General features: G+C 37.6%; 1 pseudogene; it reads right to left on the bottom strand.

The window, feature by feature from the left end:
- Positions 1 to 20,513, bottom strand: part of LOC118846031 — a 33,931-nt pseudogene extending 13,418 nt beyond the window's left edge.
- Positions 20,514 to 20,729: the final 216 nt, after the last annotated feature.

Raw genomic sequence — 20,729 nt, 5'->3', positions numbered from 1 at the left:
CAAAACATTTCTTCATCAATGGCCACAGAGTCACTTCATTTGGACACTAATTTCAAAGTCTTCAGTGTTCTGTAGGCAAAGGTGATTAAAGACAACAGATCTGGGAAGAACATTTGGAATGGAATAAGCATGCATAGACCAGGTCTAAGATAACAGCAATGCAATTTAAAGAACTGAGGTACATTAAGTGTCCAGATTTTCAAGACACTTGAAAGAAGAAAAGATAAATTCAGAGAAAGAGAATTATCACTGTTCCCCAAAATACAAAAGAGAAACCACCAATAATTCTGTATTTTCCCATTTCTACAATTTTTTTTAATAATCTCACTATATAGTGAAAGCATTTTTGATGAAGTCATGAGAAGGAAACAGGAAGAGCATAGGATCATGTCTTCATAATCACATAATTGAGGGAAAGGTATGGAAAATTTTAGATCACAGTAAATTTATTGTATTTCAATTCTAAAAGGAAATGATTTCATGCAGAAAAAAAGTCTTCTTAAAGGATCTCTTCCAATAAGCTTTTACTTATGCACATATTCAAAGTCAAAGAAGATCCTTTGAAAGATGGATTTCAAATCAAATCTTTGTCTATGTCACATTCTTCCCCTTCCCAGCAGATTACAAATTTCACTAAGACAAGAGATGTGTCTACTTTAACTTTACATCTTCCCTACTACTAAATACCAAGTTTTACACATCATAAGTGTCTCTATTAGCTCCAAGACGAATCTTAAAATCTGATTTTTTTCAAATGAAGCTCTCCACAACCTGGCCCCTTTCTACCCTTTTCAATCTTAAATTTTAGTCTTAATGAAATCACTATGTGAAGTGTTATAATTCACTAGAAAATGACTGAATACACAAACACGCTTTCTAATTTGTTAGCTTTCCAAAATCAAGGATTTTTTTTTGTCAGAACCTTAGATGGCTTCATATGAACCAATCAATTTTGACTTAGCATATGGATATGGGATAGTGTTTTTAGTAAATCAGTCAGAAACATTTATTAAGTGCTTACTATGTGCTAAATACTGGGCTAAGCACTAGGGATATTATGTAATGTAAAAACAAGATTATGCATCTTCAAGAAATTTACATTTTACAGGAGATACAATATACAAACACCTATGTACATTATTTTCTGTAAAATAAACACGTTTAATTTTTCTTTGTATTTCTAATCTCACACTGCAACTCATAAAGGAGAACTGGACATTGTGACTATCTCAAACTTTCTGGGTTCTGGTTTTCCTCTATAGTAGTGTTAAGATCATAAAATTGTAAACTTTGACAATGAAGGGACCTAAAAAATCATCTAGTCCAACCCTAGCCATGTTACTAATGAGGAAATTTACACCTAGAAAGACAAAATCCTTGTCTCTGGCCACGCACAGCTAGTAAGAGATAAAGTTATGAATTGAACCCATGTTCCTGAGTCCAAGCCAGCAATCTATCCAGTATGCAACATTTGCTCTCCAAATATATTGTGTCTAATAGTGTAAGGGAAGGGGGATAGACTAGGTGCTCTCTGAGAACATAGTTAATTTTTAAAAATTATAGAATTATTTAATTAATTATTTTAATCATTTTAATTATTAAAGGTTATAAAGTCCATGACTGTAACTATGGTTAATGTCACCATCAGGTATCTGTCCCTCCCCCCACCAAGATTCAGAGACTCTTTCCAAAATTGTGGATTTCTCCTCAAATTTATAGTCCTAGAAATCTTCCTGAGGCTGAGACATTAATATGATTTTACTCTGGTCAGATAATAGCATTAGTATGTGACAGAGATGGGATATGAACCAAAATGTTCTTAATTACAAGACCAACATTCTGTTATATCAACCTTACTCTACTAAAATGTTGATTATGTCTCTATTGCTCAATGCATCGGTTCCTATCCCCACTGCAATCAACTCTCCATGGAGCTGCAAAAATTTCCCTGAAGCATAGACCTGATTATTTTTTCCCTCCCTACAACTCAATGAATTAGAGTAATTTCATATTACTTCTAGGACAAATGTAAAATCTATGCATAGGCATTTATATTTCTTTACAACTTGGTTCCTTTTTAACTCTCCATTCTTCTAACATATTACTTTCTTCCACAAATTTTGCAGCTTAGCCACATGAGCCTACTAGATTCTCCACACAAATAAAGTTTCTCTGTCTTTTAACTGTCTTTCCCTAATCCACAGGATGTCCTTCTTCCTTGTCTCCACCCCATGGAATCTCCAGTTTCCTCCAAGATTAAGGTGAAATATCACTCTCTACAGGAAGCCTTTTCCTCTACACCCTCATAATGGTCTTTTGGTTTTCAAAACTAGCTTCTATTCATTCAACATATATTAAATACTTTCATAATCTTCACTACAATGAAAGTTTATGTACTGAACTAGAACAAGCTCTTTCTTGCTCTCTCCACTTTGGATCCACAGTGAGTGAAATGCACTAGGAGCTTCATGATTCCTCGTAGACTGATTGGTTAATATATTAAAATTCAGAGAATTCATAGACATAGCAGTATATTTTCCCCAAACCTAGTTATTGCTAAACATATAGGAAGGCCATGGGATCAAAGGATCATAGAATTCATAGCTAGAAGAGACCTAGGCTGTCACCCACTTTCATTTCCATTCTAACCCAGCCTGAGGTCTCTGCCAAGACTACTCCTCGGGGAGATAATTCATATTCAATTGATGTTGGTTTTAGCATCAAATCTTGCAAATTTCTAAAAGTGGAGATAAAAGTACCATCTACTTTTTATAAGATGCTTACCAGTAAGGGAATACACGGGGTTGGGTTGGATTTCAACTGGTTGTAGTAATGAAACCTATTATTCATCTTTGGATCTAATCAGTTCCTCCCCCCAAGGATGCTCCAGCAGAAAGTATTATAAAAGATACTTTAGCTTCAGTTTTCCCAATATATATGTTTATATATATTCACACACATACACATATATACACACATATTCATATATACATACACATGTATGTATATACATGCACACATACATACACATGTGTGTGATATGCATATAGGTATACATGTGCATGTATATATTGTGTATATAGTACTGTCTCTTTCTGTCTAATATGGCTACAGAGAGAATAGATCCTTGGGAGGAGAAGCTTCTCAAAAATTTAGAAATAGAAGAAATGGAAACCCTTTTCCTTTTGATGAGATAAGCATTTCAGAAAGGGGAATAAGGAATTCTTTCATTCACTACCATTCAGAAAGAGTAGTAAAGTGTGATCTGATGACATATAGACTTTCTTTTATCTATCAGATTATAGTTTCAATGTAAATCATCCCAAGTAAACCTAGCTGAGATATAGCAACTACAGTTCTAGACTAGCAGGCAGGAAATGTTGGTTCATGTACGTGTTCTGTTATCAGCTATCCACTTTTGCCACCATTGGTTAATCACCGACCATGTTTGGGAAGAACCAAAAAAAAGGCTCATTTGACTGGACCATAGAGTGAATGAAGGATAATAATAAATTAATAATAAACCAGGAAAAAATAGGCTGGATCCAGGTTGTGAGGTGCCTCAAGACGACTGTTTTCTTCTCTCTAAAATAAGATTTTAGCTAATTCAGGGGTTGGTTCTTCGTCTTTCTTTTGTCATGAACCCCTTTGCCCATCTGGTGAGACACTGAATTTTTCTAAGAATGATTTATTTAAACCCATAGTATTACAAATGGAATTAATAATACTGAAATCAATTTTACCTATTTAAATTCAGATATACCAGGTTGAGGACCTTTGCTTTTAAGGTATATTAGTTCCAGAGAGTTCTGCACAGTATTGATAATAGAAAACATGAGATTACATAGGCTTTCCAAGCATACAGAGACAGACAATGCAGTCAGGGGACAGAGGACCTAGGCCTAGGTGATATATACATACATATATATATATATATATATATATATATGTGTGTGTGTGTGTGTGTGTGTGTGTGTGTGTGTGTGTGTATGCATATATATATATATGTATATATATATATATATGTTGCAAAGAGAAGAGAAGACATGACACAAAAGTAAGAACGTTAAATGTCATAGAATCAAAGGGAAGAGCAAAAAATGAAGAAGTTGTTCAATAATATGAAATGCTGACAGGGTCAAAATAGACTGGAAAACAGCAAGAACTTTTGTTGACTAGGAGGCCCTACAGGAATTTGGAAAGAAGAAAATAAAAATGATAGTTAATGGAAGTCTAATTGCAATCATTTGAGGAATAATTCAGTAGGAAAGAAAGCAGAGTCAATGAAAGTATATTATTTTTTCCCTTATGTTAAGTAGTGGAGAGAGAGAGAGAGAGAGAGAGAGAGAGAGAGAGAGAGAGAGAGAGAGAGAGAGAGAGGGAGAGAGAATGTGTTATGTTTAACTATGAGTTTTTTTTTTCAAAGAAAATGCAATATTTGATGAGAGCATGTTTGGTCCCCTGTTCCAACTGCCTCATCTAATACACCATTTAGCACCAGAAAACTTTAATAATAAAACCATGTCTCCTTTAAAATACATATTTTAATCCTGGTGTGTAAGTGGAACTGTATCAATCTCAATCACCAAAGACAAGATGAATAAGCTATATGGTAGAGTAAACAATATTCCCATACTTGGGGTCAGAAAGAGCTGAGTTGGAATCTTCCAAAGACACTTCTGAGCTACACAACCAGGGAGCTTAAATTCTCAGTATCATTTTGCTCATCTTTAAAAAGAAGATAATGACAATATCTACCTTCCAAAATTATCATAAGGATGGAACAAGATAAAAATAATAATGGAGATAAATATGGTAAAAATGCACAATGATGATGAGGTTGGTGTTAGTGGTTGTTGTTACAACAGATGGTAGAAAGGAAGATTATAATTGAGGAAGAAAAATCATTAATCATTGGAAACTAGATACCTATCTTCTGAATAATTTCTTGAGTATAAATTTCCATAAATTAAATAGAATAATAAGCCATGCATATTATAGAGAGGGGCAGCCAGGTGGGACAGTGGAGTGTTGGATCTGCAGTCAGAAAGACTCTTCCCCTTGAGTTCAAATCCAGCCTCAGGCACTTACTAGCTGTACGACCCTGGGCAAGCCACTTAACCCTGTTTGCTTCAGTTCCACATCTGTTAAAATGATTTGGAGAAGGAAAACAAACCACTGCTGTATCTTTGCCAAGAAAACCTCAAAAGAGGTTACAAAGAGTGGACATAACTGAAATGATTTAATAACAAACACTATAGTCACATGGTTAAGATATTATGTTTCCCTTCTTCTTTGGCAAATAGAGACTAAAGAAGTAGATGATGAATGGTGGGTTTGGACTGCTGATATATTTGCTTAGCAGCAGTATTCCCTCTCCACTCCACTTCCACATGAATGGAAGAAGCCACTACAGGCAAGTAGTGAGAATGTCAACTTGCTTTTTTACACATTTGAGGAAATCCACTTACATTAGCCTCAGCCCTTTGATTCTTGTCAAATAAGAATGACAGCCCTCAGTTTCAAAAAGTTTAATGTCCCTGCATGGATTTTTATTGGTCACACAGACCTTTTCTGTGTACAGTGGAAAGCAATCACCATTAGGATTAAGCAACAGGGCCATTCAGTAGCGATTCTCATGTGTAATCCCACAGCTTCCAACATTATAATCTAACTTTGGTGAATGCCTTATGCCCCAGGGCAATAGACAACCTCTAGAAGGGTTGGCTTCTGTCAATATGTTTTGTATGTATGGCAAGACTTGCCAGCAGAGAAAAGCCTATTCTTGTAAACAGTGACAGTCCCAGGAATCACAAAGGAATTCCTTGTTGCACAAGCCCATTTGAATGGAGACTTGTACTGGGTATCTTATTGATTTCAGCATGTAGCATTTCCCATCGCATTTATACAGATAAAAATGAGGAAATAAATGTCAATACCTATACGCGAAGCATGCTGACAAGAAGAAATGAAACTTCAAAGTCTTGTACGAGGCACTCAGGCTGTCTTGAATCAGGGAGCTGAGTGAATGTGTGTAATATTTTTACTGCCCATTATCACCAAGGAATGAGTTCCAGCAAACACTGGTGGCAAGTCTCTGCTTCCCAGAGGTTGCAATACCTGCAGAAGACTTTTCAGAGGCTGCTCTTCAGATTAGACTAAATCAGCATGAGTATTTAGTTGTTTGTCCATTGTCATTTTCATGTAGAGGATTTGGTAATAAGATCAGACATTATACACACACATACACGTACACAAATATACATGTATACATATGCACACACACCATATATATAGATATATATAGATATAGATACATATAGATGCATATATACATACACACATATCCGTGTCTATATCTAATATGTATTGACCTTTTATGCTACAATTTCAACATAAGGGAAAGAATCATCATTATTACATTTGGAGGACAGTTTGATTTTTTAATTAAAAGAAATCTTGGGCTTTTTGTAAACTAAGAAACAAGAAGAACAAACACTGATATATATTACAACCATGAAGAAAAAGAGAACACCAGTAGAAACAGGTAAACTAAATTTAACGAACTTTTATTAAGTACCTACTATGTATAAGGCACTAGGCTTGGTGTGGGAGATATAAAAACGTGTAATGTCCTCCATAAATTTCTATTATGCTGGGGGAAAGAGATCATGTGCAGACAGGAAATACAGGGTATCTCCAAAACTTAGTGTAGTTCTAAACTTTAATAGCTTCAAACTCCACTGAACCTCTTGATACCTCAAACAGGGTTAGGGAAATTGCGAGGCAAGAGTACTAAGCACCATGTGACTGGTACAATATTTACAAAGGATGTGTTCTGAGAGCTGAGCTTTGAAATGAGATAAAGATTCTGAAGGGGTTGGGGAAACAAGGAGGAAGTACATTCTGAATGTGCTGAATGGTTTATGGAAAGCCTAGATATATGAATAATATCAACATCATGACTTAACCAGAAATCCAGGGAAATAAAAATACGGTATTCATGGAGGGCAGTAATGTTATCAATTTCCCACTGGAAAACTTAGTGGAAACAAGATTTTAAAAGATTAAAAAATTGAAGTCAGAGGAATTTCTATTTAACCTCTAAGTCCAGATAAGCAATGGCCACTGATGGATTTTGAATATTGATGGGATGTGGTCAGAAAGGGTAAAGATGTGAGAGATAATGTTGAAAGAAAGACCTAATATTGGTTCTTTTCAGATGCCTTTCGCTATTGGTATATTGCCACTCTCCCCCTAAAAATCTAGAATTTTTAGATATACTTCTTTAACCACATGTTATACTTCCCAAAAAAATGTAAGTTTCATGAGGGTGCTCATTCATTTTTGTCTTTTTTATCCCCAACACTTAATATGGTGTCTGGCACATAGTAGGCACTTAATATATGTCAATTTTGATTGATTAATTTGATCTTTATATCAACTAGTGAGCATTTATTAATTGCCTATGGTTTGCTAGGTATGATGTTAAGGGCTGAGGATCCAAAAAAGACAGCCTCTTCCCTCAAGGAGCTCACATCCCAATGAGGAAAACAATGTGAAAAAAACAGGTACAAACAAACTAGAAATGGGATAAATTAGAGATAATCAAGAGAGGAAAGATGCTGGAATGAAGGGGGCTCAGAAAGGAATTTTTGCCAAAGATTTAATTTTTGCTTGTACTGGATGGAAGCCAGGGAAACCATGAGAAAGACATGAGGAAGGAAAGAATTCTAGGCTTTAAACACAGTCAGGGAAAATGCATGGAGCTGGAAGATGGAGCATCTCATGTGAGGAATAGCAAAGGAGGCCAGAATCACTGAATGTGGGCAGCTTGGTGGTGCCATAGTGTGTAAATCTGGGCCTGGCATCAGGAAGACTTGTATTCCTGAGTTCAAATCTGGCCTCAGATACTTACTACCTATGTGACCCTGGGCAAGCAACTTTACCCTATTTCCCTCAGTTTTCTTATTTGTAAAATGAGCTGGAGAAGGAAAGGGTAAACCATTCCAGTATCTTTGCCAAGAAAACCCTAAATAGAGTCATGAAGAGTCTGACATGACTGAAATGACTGAGCAAAAACAAAATCTCTGAATGCAGAGTTTTTGTGGGTATTTGTGGAGAAGGGGACGTTGAAAGGAGACTGGAAACATAGGAGGGTCTAGGGATAAGAATAGCAAAGAGAGGATGTAATATTCAATCTTGAAGAAGTCAGGGAACCAATGGAGTTTAACGAACATAGAGGTGACATGGTCACATCTGAGATATAGGAAGATCAATTTTACCATTGAGTTCAGAATGTACTAGAATGGAGAGTGACTTGAGGGAGGAAAACCATCTACCAGGCTTTTTGCCATAGTCCAGGTATGAGGAGATGGTCTGCATCAAGGGAAGCTTGTAAGAGACCATAAGAAGGACAGTGTGACTGGACTGGAGTCTGAGAGTATTTGTGTGTGTGTGTGTGTGTGTGTGTGTGTGTGTGTGTGTGTGTGTGTGTGTGTGTGTGTGTGTGTGTAAGTAATGACAAGCAAAGTGGAATGACAAGCAAAGTGGGATGTTTGGCTGTTTTATTTCTTTTGGAGTGCTCCTCAGAACTAAGGCAATCAGGTGCCTTTTACTGAGCTTTGCTTTTGAATGAACCAAGAGTCTTTGATGACTTGCTTAAGTAACAAGAAAGCCTAATTCACGTGAATTTGAGTCACATGGTTGTAATGCCATCTGACCATGAAGAAGTGTATATATACTCTGAGTTTAGCATTGTGCTAGGGGGCTCATTCATTGGAAGAGTGTCATGTGATTTGACCAGAGAAGACTCTGCGTAGCACTTAAGGAGCTTCTCTGGCTTTGAAAACCCAGATGTTGGTGCCTCTCTCTATGGTATCCATGTATGTATTGTGATGGACAGACAGTCAGAAGCCCTGTTTGCTGATTTGTATTATTTGTTCTGTTTATATAATTTGTGCTTATAATTTCTGTTTGTGTTTTCTGTGAAGTTCAGTGTGCTGCATTCTTCCCCTGAATGAAGTGAGTAATATATGTATATTTAATTAAAAGTGAGAGTGTAAACTCCTTAAAGTTGTTTTCCTTAGAAAAGCAGATCTGAGAACTTATGCTAGCAGCTAGCTTGTATGCTGGTGTTTTTGGCCATACACCTCCACAGTAGCTGCAAACAGCATTGTTGTTACAGTGTGTGTGTATCTCTGTGTGTGTGTCTGTGTGTGTATGTGTGTGTGTTTGTGTGTACATGTGTTGGATGGGGAAGCTGATATGTCACAGGGCTGTAAAAGATGGTATAATCTATGTGGTGAAGTTCTTTAAATACAAAACTGGAGTCCATATTTATTCTTGAACCTGATTACAAGCCTTTAAAGTTTATTTAGATGGAGAATAGACTATTTAGAAAATCTTTCTCATCTATGTGGAGGAATGCGTTATGGAGGAACAAGACTAGGTCAAGAGACCAAAAGAGAACATGCAATAACTTCCACTAATAATAATATCTGTAAATAACTCCTATAATAGACGGAGTGGGGCAAGAAGTGAGGAAGGCCTGCACCAATGGGGTGGTTGTGTGGGTAGAGAGGTGACAGATGTCAGTGAGATTTTGAGGAAGCAGAAGTGATGGAAGGCGCTACTGATTGCATATGTTGGCTGAGCAAAAGTGAAGAGTCAAGAATAACAACAAGGTCACAAACATCAATTATAGTGGATGAGGAATGAGGAAGAGTCAGGGTACAAGCACAGGCGACTAAGGGAATGATGTGTCCTCAATAGAAATGGGAAAGTTTGGAGCAGTAATGAGTTTAGAGGGGAACATAGTGAGTCGAAATTGTAGATCTGCTGAGGATATCCAAGAGGATAAATACTACCAGTAGTTGATAACAAAGGACTGGAGGACAATAGGGCTGTATATATTGATTTGGAGTCATTTGCATGAAGATATTGGGGCAGGTAGGTGGCACAATGTATAGTGCACTGGGCCTGGAGTGAGGAGGATTCATCTGCCTGACATTAAAGCCCACCTAAAACACTTACTTGCTATGGGACCCTGGGCAAGGCCCTTTACCTTATTTGCCTCAGTTGTCTCATCTGTAAAATAAGCTGAAAAAGGAAATGCCAAACCACTGCAGGATTTTGACCAAGAGAGACTCCACTGGATCATGAAGAGTAGGACATGACTGAAAAATGACTAAACAACAAGAATAAACATAGAGGGAACTTATGGATCTGTAAGTGAAAAGAAGATGGTCTAGAAAAGCGCCCTGGGGCATATTCACACCGATTAAGGAATAGATATTAAGAAAGGATGATGACTCAACAAAATCATAAATAAATAAATAACAGGAGAAGCGGAGATACCAGTGTCTAGAAGATGTAAAATGAACATGTTGAATGAAAAGGAGGTCAATGGCATCAAAACCTGAAAGGCTAACTGCAGTTCAGTCATTTTTAGTCATGACTGACTCTTTGTGACACTATTTGGTGTTTTCTTGGCAAAGATACTAGAGTGGTTTGCCATATCCTTCTCCAGTTCATATTACAGATGATGAAACTGAAAGAAGCGTTAAGTCATTTGTTCAGTAAATGTCTGAGGCCAGATTTGAACTCAAAGAGATGAGTCTTTTGGACTTCAGACCCAGTTGTCTATCCCACTGGGCCACGTAGAAGCCCCTGAAGGAAAAGTAGGGCATTCAAAAATATTTAACAGATACCATGCTAGAATAGCAAGATCAGCAACCTACAGTTTGAACTGTCTGTCATTCTCAATACTGGAAATCATACTATTTTTTCCCACTGAGATATGCTGAGATTCAAGAAGGATATCAGTTATTGATATAATTTTGTTTTCTTTGGGTGTTCAAAGAAATTCACATACATTATCATACTTGATTCTTACCATAACCTTGTGAGATAAATTCAATTATTATCTTCTCATTTTATAGGTAATAAGAACGAGGTTCAGAAAACTGAGGAGCTGAGGGCCACACAAAGAATGAGTGTGTACAGTGAGGAGGAGATACTAAAATGTCTTGAGAAGAGGAAAGATCATCAGATTTTTATGACACTCAATTTGGCAGCTGTGTGGAGGGTGGATTAGAGAATCCAGTGACACTCAGGGCACACAGAGAAGCTAAGAGGCTGTTTTCATAACCTAGCAAGTGGTGAGGAAGCCTGAACTAAACTGATAGATGTGGGAGTGGAATGAAGGGTAGAGATGTAAGGGATATTGTGGCAACTGATTGGCAGTCATGGGAAAGGGACCTAGAGAGGCAAAAAAGGAAAATATCAGCATATTTGAAAACCTGATTTCTGGAAATAAAGTGGTACCCTCCCAGAATAAAGGAAAATTTGAAAGATGGATGGATTTGGGGAATGGGTTTCAGTGAGATTTACTTGTGGAGATATCCAGGAGGAAGCTGGCAATGATGACAGAGATAGAGAGATGAAGGCACAAAATATGTATGTATATATATGTATATATATATATATATATATGTATATATATATATATATACATATTTGTCAGTACTTCACAAAAAGGATGATAAAGAACAGTAGAGAGACAGAGACACAAAGACACACAGAGAAAGACAAAAACAGAGAGACAGAGAGAGAGAGACACCGAGAGACAGAAAGAGAAACAGAGAAAGATATAGAGATAGAGACACAGAAATAATGGAGGTCTCAAGACAAGCCCTTGAGTGAGGGATTGGGACACCAATGTTGATCCTTCTCTCATAGCTCACTTCCTTTTGGTCGGAACAACAGATAAGGTAACCATTAGCACAATTGTTCTTCTGATCTTACTTTCAAATCCTACAGGCCTTGTGGCTTCCAGTTTAGACCTATGTTGATATTTTCATCTGCTGCAGGAATGCTTGTAAGTCTTTTTTCACTGGAACTACTGTTAAGAATTATAATCTCGGATGTTTGGGGGCAGAGACAAGATGGCAGCTGGAAAGCAGGGACTTGCGTTAGCTCCCCACCAAGTCCCTCCAAAAAACTATAAAAAATGGCTCTGAACCAATTCTAAAATGGCAGAACCCACATAGTCGAAGGAAGCAGGGCTCTAGCCCAGAACAGCCTGGATGGTCACTGGGTGAGGTCTGTCACACACAGAGCTGGGAGCAGAGGGGAGCAGAGCCCAGCTTGGGTGGTGCCAGGACCAACCAGACCAGGAGCCGGGCAGAACAGGCCATAGTGCCATGAATCAGTGAGCTGTGTCAGTTATCAGACTTCTCAATCCACAAACACCAAAAACAACAGAGAAGGTTAGTGGGAAAAGCTGCTGGGAGTGAAAGGAGCTCCCAGTTCAGCTACCGCCTCGGGGGCACCTGAGGTGGTGCAGCTACAGAACTACAGCTGCAGTTGCTTCCTGCCCCAGGCCCACCTGGTGGGAGGAATTAAGTGGTTGATTAGAGTGGGAGTGCAGAGCCTGCTTAGGATCTGAGTCAGCTCTGGGTTGGTGGTTCTTGGGGAAGGAGGAGTGCTGGTGTGGCAGAGTTGCTCTATAGAAATAGCTCTGAAAACAACAGCTCATCTGCTTAAGCTTAGAACAAAGTACTCTTTACCCTACAAGAAGTCATACCCTGATGAAAAACTCAAGGGTCAAGTAAGCTGGCTGGGAACATGGCCAGGCAGCGAAAACAGACTCAGATTCAGTCTCAGACTTTGGAATCTTTCTTTGGTGACAAAGGAGACCAAAACTTACAGTCAGAAGAAGTCAACAAAGTCAAAGAACTTACATCAAAAGCCTCCAAGAAAAACATGAAATGATCTCAGGCCATGGAAGAGCTCAAAAAGGATTTGGAAAAGCAAGTTAGAAAAGTAGAGGGAAAATTGGAAAGAGAAATGAAAATGATGTGAGAAAACCAAGAAAAAGAAATCAATGACTTGTTAAAGGAGAACCAAAATAATACTGAAAAACATACTGAAGAAAACAACATCTTAAAAAATAGACTAACTCAAATGACAAAAGAGCTCCAAAAAGCCAAAGAGGAAAAGAATGCCTTGAAAAACAGAATTACCCAAATGGAAAAGGAGGTCCAAAAGACCACTGAAGAAAATACTACCTTAAAAATTAAACTGGAGCAAGTAGAAGCTAGTGACTTTATGAGAAATCAAGATATTATAAAATAGAACCAAAGGAATGAAGAAGTGGAAGACAATGTGAAATATCTCATTGGAAAAACCACTGACCTGGAAAATAGATCCAGGAGAGATGATTTAAAAATTCTTGGACTACCTGACAGCCATGATCAAATAAGAGCCTAGATATCTTCTTTCAAGTAATTATCAAGGAGAACTGCCCTGATATTCTAGAGCCAGAGGACAAAATAGAAATTGAAAGAATTCACTAATCGCTTCCTCAAAAACATCCCAAAAACAAAACTCCTAGGAATAATTTCACCAAATTCCAGAGCTCCTAGATCAAGGAGCAAATACTGCAAGCAGCCAGAAAGAAACAATTTGCGTTTTGTGGAAACACAATCAGAATACCCAAGATCTAGCAGCTTCTACATTAAGTGATTGAAGGGCTTGGAATACGATATTCTGGAGGTCAATGGAGCTAGACTTACAAACAAGAATCACCTACCCAGCAAAACAGATTATCATTATCCAAGGCAAAATATGCATTTTTAATAAAATAGAGACCATTCAAGCTTTCTCAGTGAAAAGACCAGAGCTAAATAGAAAAGCTGACTTTCAAATACAGGAATCAAGAGAACCACGAAAAGGTAAACAAGAAAGAGAAATCACAAGGGACTTACTAAAGTTGAATGTTTTGTTTACATTCCTACATGGAAAGATGATGTTTATAATTCATAAGACATATATATATATATATATATAGGCAGAGGGCACAGGGTGAGTTGAATATGAAGGGATGATATCTAAAAAAAATTCAAATTAAGGGATGACAGAGGAATATATTGATAGATGGAGAAAGGGAGAAACAGAATGGGGTAAATTATCTCACATAAAAGTGGCAAGAAAAAGCAGTTCTCTAGGAAGGGAAGGGTGCAGGTAAGGGGGAATGAGTGAATCTTGCTCTCATTGAATTTGACCTGAGGAGGGAATACCATACACACTCAAATGGGTACCTTACCCCACAGGAAAGAAGGAGGAAAATGATATAAAAGGTGGGATGATAGAAGGGAGGGCAGATAGGGGGAGAAGGTAATCAAAAAAAAAAACACTTTTGAAAAGGGACAGGGTCGAGGGAGAAAATTCAATAAAGGGGGATTGGTTTGGAAGGAGCAAAATGTAGTTGGTCTTTCACAATATGAGTATTGTGGAAGGCTTTTACATAATGATACACATGTGGCCTACGCTGAATTGCTTGTCTTCTTAGGGAGGATGGGTGGGGGGGGGAGAGGGGAGAAAATTGGAACTCAAAGTTTTAAAAACAGATATTCAAACAAAAAGTTTTTGCATACAAGTATGAAATAAGATACACAGACAATTGGGCATAGAAATTTACCTTGCCCTACAAGAAAGGAAGGGAAAAGGGGATGGGAGGGGTGTAGGGTGACAGCATGGAGGGCTGACTGGGGAACGGGGCTACCAGAATATACGCCGTGTTCAAGTGGGCAAGAGGGTAGAAATTGTGAGAAAATTCATAATTCAAATTCTTGTTAAAATCTATGCTGAAAACTAAATGTATTAAATAAATTAAATTAATTAATTAAAAATAATAATAAAAGATGTTCCACAATTTTTAAATCTAAAAAAAAAAGAATTATAATCTCTATGTTGGATTAGGGGCAGCCTCCCAGCTGAGGTCTCCCAACATTCCCCTCCAAACAACTTTAAAATAATGCCTTGAATCAAAATTTAGAGCCAACAACAGATCAGGATGAGACATTTTTTCTGATCTGAGAAAACCCTGTGATATGGGGATGGTGTTCTGTCTGGAGCCTTCACATGCTGCAGTGGAGACAGCAGCTGTATTAGTAGTAGTAGAAGCAGCAGTTTCAGGATTTTGAAGTCCCATCAGGCAAAAAAAAAATGGATATTCAATGAAAGTGAGGGCTTTCAAGCATTCTTGATGAAAAGATCAGAGCTGAATAGGAAATTTAATTTTGAAATAAAAGACTGACATGAAGCATAAAATGACAAACAGGAAAGAGAAATCATAAGGGATTCAATAAGGTCAAACTGCTTATATTCCTACATGGAAAGATAATACTTGTAAGAAGTTCATCATTATTGGGCAGTTTACAAGGAGTATACATATAAGAAGATACAGGTGTGAGTTGACTATGATGCGATGATATCCAAAAAAATGGGGGGGGGCAAGAGTAAGGGATGTATTGGGAGAAGGGAGAGGCATAACGGGGTAAATTATTTCACATAAAGAGGCACCAAAGAGCTTGTACATTGGAGATGAAATTGGGGGAAGGGTTGGGAATTGCTTGAACCTTACTCTAATCAGAATTGGCTCAAAGAAGGAATAACATGCAAATGCATTTGGATATAGAAATTTGTCTTACCTTCAGGGAAGTAGGAAGGGAGGGAAATTAAAGGGGGAATGGGCTGATAGAAGGGGAAGCAAGATTGGGGAAGATGGCAGTCAGAAGCAAAATTTTTTTGAGGAGGGACAGGTGAGAGGAGACAGAGAGAAGGATTAACAGTGGGGAAAAGTAGGATGGAGGGAAATGAACAGTTATTAATTGTAATTGTATATATGAATGGGATGAGCCCACCTATGCAATGTAAGCAAATAGCAGAATATATTACATGATTCAAACATAAAGGGTGATACCATATGCAAATTAAGGTAGCATGGAATAAATTTACCTGTTAGATCTATGGATAAGGAAAGGAATTATAATGCAAAAAGAAATAGAGGGCATTATGGAACATAATATGGTAATTTTGATTACATTAAACATTTTATTTTGCATAGACAAAACTAATGCAGGCAAGATTATAAGAAAAAAAGAAAATTGGGGGAAAATTTTTCAGTAAGTTTCTCTGATGAAGGCCTCATTTTTTAAACATGTAGACAACTGAATCAAATTTATGAGAATATAAGTCATTTTCCAAATGATAAATTGCTAAATAATATGAAAAGGGAGTTTTTAGTTGAAAAAATCAAAGCTATCTATGATCATAAGAAAAACTACTCTAAATTGCAAGAGATGAGAGAAATGCAAATTAATAGAACTTTGAGGTCTTACCTCAGATTGGCTAATATGATTGAAAAGGAAAATTAGGCTCCTATGATTGGCTCTGGAGGTAGCACCTCCCCTTAGTACCCTGGGATCTTCACACCCAAATAGGCTTATCACCTAATAGGGGTTTGGGCCTGAGGCTTAGCACCTAGTAAGACTCAATGAAATACGTTGAATTAATCAAGGGAAACAAAAGCCAAACTCTTCAAGGGCACTTGGTTGAACTGAGTGCTAAGAGCCCATTTTGCTTGCCAACACAAACACTAATGTTCTATTGGTGGAGTTGTGAACTGTTCCAACTATTCTGGAGAACTATGCCCAAAGGGCTATAAAACTATGCATACCCTTTGACCCAACAATACTACTACCAGGTCTGTATCCTAAAGAGATTTAAAAAAAACATATGGAAAGGGATCTATTTGTACAAAAATATCGCACCTCTTTTTATGGTGGCAAAGAATTTGAAATTGAGGGGGCGACCATCAATTGGGAAATGGCTGCACAAGTTGTGGAATATGAATTTAATGGAACACTATTGTGCTATAAGAAAGGATGAACAGAATGATTTCTGAAAAAAAAAAAACTGGAAAGCAATATTTTAGGGTGATCAGCTCTGAATGACTTCACTATTCTCAGCAATACAAAGTTCCAAGACAGTTCCAAAGGACTCACTATGAAAAATGATATACACCTCTAGAGAAAAAAAACTGATGGAATCTGAATTCCGATTGAAACATGCCTTTTTTCACTTTTTAAAATTTTGTGTGTGTTTTTTCTGCCTGTTTTCTTTCACAACATAACTAATAGAGAAATATATTTTGCATATTTTTTCAGGTTAAACATGTCAAATTGCTTACTGTTTCAGCTAGGGGAGAGAGAAGGAAGGAGGAGGAGAATTTGGATATCAAAATTTTAAATTGAATATTAAATGTTTTACGATTCAGAAAATATTATTTAAAATAAATAAAAATGTTCAGATTTTTTCAACAGGGCTAAATGTCTCTGGCTTTTGTGGCAATATTTCAGATGAGTAAGTAGCCCACCAGCCCATCCATTGTCTCTACCTACTTTCTTTCTTAAGTGAGATAGTCCCAAGATTATCAATGAATGATATTGAGTGAACCTGCAGTTTCACTGGCAAAGTGAACTCCATGATAAGGAAAGTCTCTTTAGTAATAGAGGTGGATACCTTCTCTGCATCTTATAAACTTTTAGTTTCAGAGGCTGGAGCACTGAAAAGTTTTGATTTGCCTACACTAATACAGTTCTTCCTTGGTTAGAGGCCAGCTTTCTATCCATTGGATGACATATAAAAATATTTCTCCCCAAAGAGTTCAAATAGGGCATTGTATCACTTGAGTCTTAAAACATAACTGACAGTATCTGGGAGAATTCTTCTACCTCTGTGTGCATGTTTAAATGTAAACTAACTCAGTTTTCTTTCTTCTTCCTTCACTAGTTTTATCACATGTAGTTCATCAAATGCCACTTCACAGTTCCTGCCACTGTCCCAGTGGTGACAACAAAGATGTCAGTTTCTGTGTGAGTCCTAAGCAATGGAAAATAGTGATGCCAGTCTTTGGCTCCATCGCTCTGGGCTCATTTTGTCACTGAGCTGACATTGTCATGTGCTCAAATAAATCACTGCCATGAAGCAGGGCCAAAACAAAATCTGCAATTCACAGATTGGGTTAACTTTCTGTGTTCTTTTTACCATGGCTCTTCAGTTGTCTTGGAGAAGTCATGACTACAAAAGAATTCTGGCCATTTACCTGGATCTGTTCAGGGAGGATTTATGAAACTTTTGTTTTTCAAAAATACCCACAAACTGTGAAATGTAGCCAGAAAGTTCACTAAACCATTGCTTGAGACTTCTATCATCAAACCAGTGTTATACCTGAAATGTTTTCTATCTGAATAAAGAAATTATTCATTTAAAGGTCCAAATTCCATGCCTAACTTTGTGGTAGAGTATGGCTTTTCACCAGAGTATGCCTGGAATCCTTCCCTGAACCATTATTTTTCATCCTGGGTTGTAAGTGTGGTAAAGTAGACAGTGCTGTGTCCCAGGACACACACACACACACACACACACACACACACAGACAAAATGTTTATCCACAACAATAATGTTGAAAAAGTAACAACAATTGACCTTTCTTACTGAACTGACTATGGCTTAAATAAATCTTATATTTCCTCAAAGGGGTTGGGTGTCATGGAGTATACCTGCAATCCCAGCTACCAGAGAATCTGAGGCTGGAAGATTGCTTGAGCTCTTAAGTTCTGAGCTGCAGGAGGCTATGAAGATCAAGTGTGTGCACTAAATTTGGCATCATATTGTGCATCTCTGAGAGTAGACTTGGACTAAGAAGGCACAAACTGACTCAGGGAAGAATCGGATTAAATAAAAGCTCCCATGCTTGTCAGAATGACATCAGTCCCCTGAATAGCCACCTGCATTCAATACAACATAGACAGATAGATAGATACGTATATGCATACATACCTACATACATGTATCCATGTATATATGCATGTATGGACAGATTATATAGATATAAGTGTGGAGATGGCTATATAGGTAGAGATAGAGATAAAGAATTAGATTTAGACATGGACATAAAGATAGACCTAGTACATCTAGGTGGCTCCATGGATAGAGCAACAGACCTGGAGTCAGGAAGATAGGTTCAAATCTATTTTCAAACACATACTGTATGACTCTAGGCAAGTCACTTAACCCTGTTTTTTTTCTGTTTCCTCATATGTAAAATGAGCTGGAGAAAGAAATACCACGGTATCTTTGCCAAGAAAATCCCAATGGGGTCATGATGAGTTGGACAGAAAAACAACTGAAGGGACAATAGATATAGATATAATGAGATATAAATTATATAAATGCCAAGGAGAAGATTTGAAGTTTGTGAATAGTGAGGTAGTTTGTTATCAGAATCACTAGGATTCAAGTTTTAATTTTAATGCACACTAGCAGTGTAACCCTAGAGACATCTCCACAAAGATTATAATTTGTGCAACAACAGCTAATCTCTATAGGATGAAGACATTTCAAGTCTGGGAGATCCCCCAGACAAATAAGTCCTCTGATCTAAAACAACAACAAAACAAAGATAGAAAAACCACAGTGACTGGCAGATTATGCATAATCATGTAATCTGAGGGGCACTCTCATGCAGCCTCGTTCAGGTGATCTGGGCTTCTTGGGAACCAACATTATTAGCTGTGGCTATATTAAACTTTTTTAATGGCTTGGATGAAAGAGTATTTACAAATTTCATGATGATGAAAATGAGAAAAGATAATAATGATAAATGATATCTATATTAAGCTTAAATATTGCAAATTCTACACATTCATTGATATTTGGCCTTACTTGTTAACCAAGCTAACCACTCAGCTTGTTCAAGGGATTCTATTCTATTGTATCTTCTCCAAATTGACTGTTCTGTTATTTTCCACTTTCACTTATTTTCATCCTCTCTCTTTTTGTCTGTCTCTCTCTGTCTCTGTCTCTTTCTGTCTCTGTCTGTGTTTGTGTGTGTGTATGTGTCTCTTTCTCTGTCTCTGTCTCTTTCTCTCTGTCTGTCTCTCTGTGTCTGTGTGTGTGTGTCTATCTAGAAGAGATTCCCTACATTTTCTTTCTTCTTATTCTCTTTTTAACTCTTTACAATTCAGTTTCAGACCTAATCACTCTCCTGAAATTGCACTCCAAAGTTACTAACGATCTCTTAATTGCCCAATTCAATGGCCTTTTATCAGCCCTCATTGTTCTTGATCCCTCTGCAGTCTTTGACATTGTTTATCTATCTCTTCTCCTTAACAAAGTCTTCTTTTCCTCTCCAGGTTTTTGGCACACTATTCTTTCCTGTTGTGCTTCCTATCTGACAGCTCCTTCTCTATCTCCTTTGCTAGATCCTCCTCCAGATCATGCCCTCTAACCATAGGTGTCCCTCAGGGTTCTGTGACCTCTCCTCTTCTCCCTTTATGTTATTTCACCTGGTGGTCTCATCAGTTTCCATGGATTTAATTACCATCTTTGTGCTGATGATTCAAAATCTGCCTTTCTTACCCCAGTCTCTCTGAAGAACTCCAGTATATTTACATCTTGAGCTGGATTCCAGTAGACATCTTAACTTCAATATGTCCAAGATGGAACTCATTAACCTCCTCCCAAAATTCTCCCCCTTCTACCTTTCTTATTACTATAGAGGTCAACAGTATCACCCAGGCTTGTAGCCCATCACTCACCCTTATGATATCCAATCTGTGGCCAATGCACATGGACTTCACCTGCACAATATCTTTAAACATCTCGCCTTCTCTCCTCTGACACTCCTACCACCCTAGTGCAGCTACTATGACCTCATGCCTGAACTATTGCAATGGCCTGCTGGGGGGCCAACCTCCTTCATTCTCTGCCCACTCCAATCCATCCACCATTCAGTCACCAATGTGATTTTCCAAAAAATCATTTCCAGTCATTTCAACCCTCTGCTCAGCAAATTCCAGTCATTTCTTATTGCCTCC

Source organism: Trichosurus vulpecula, chromosome 4 (genome assembly GCF_011100635.1).
Source record: "Trichosurus vulpecula isolate mTriVul1 chromosome 4, mTriVul1.pri, whole genome shotgun sequence".
Classification (NCBI taxonomy): Eukaryota; Metazoa; Chordata; class Mammalia; order Diprotodontia; family Phalangeridae; genus Trichosurus; species Trichosurus vulpecula.
Note: the sequence above shows the minus strand (reverse complement) of the source record. Positions and strands in the feature narration are given on the sequence as shown.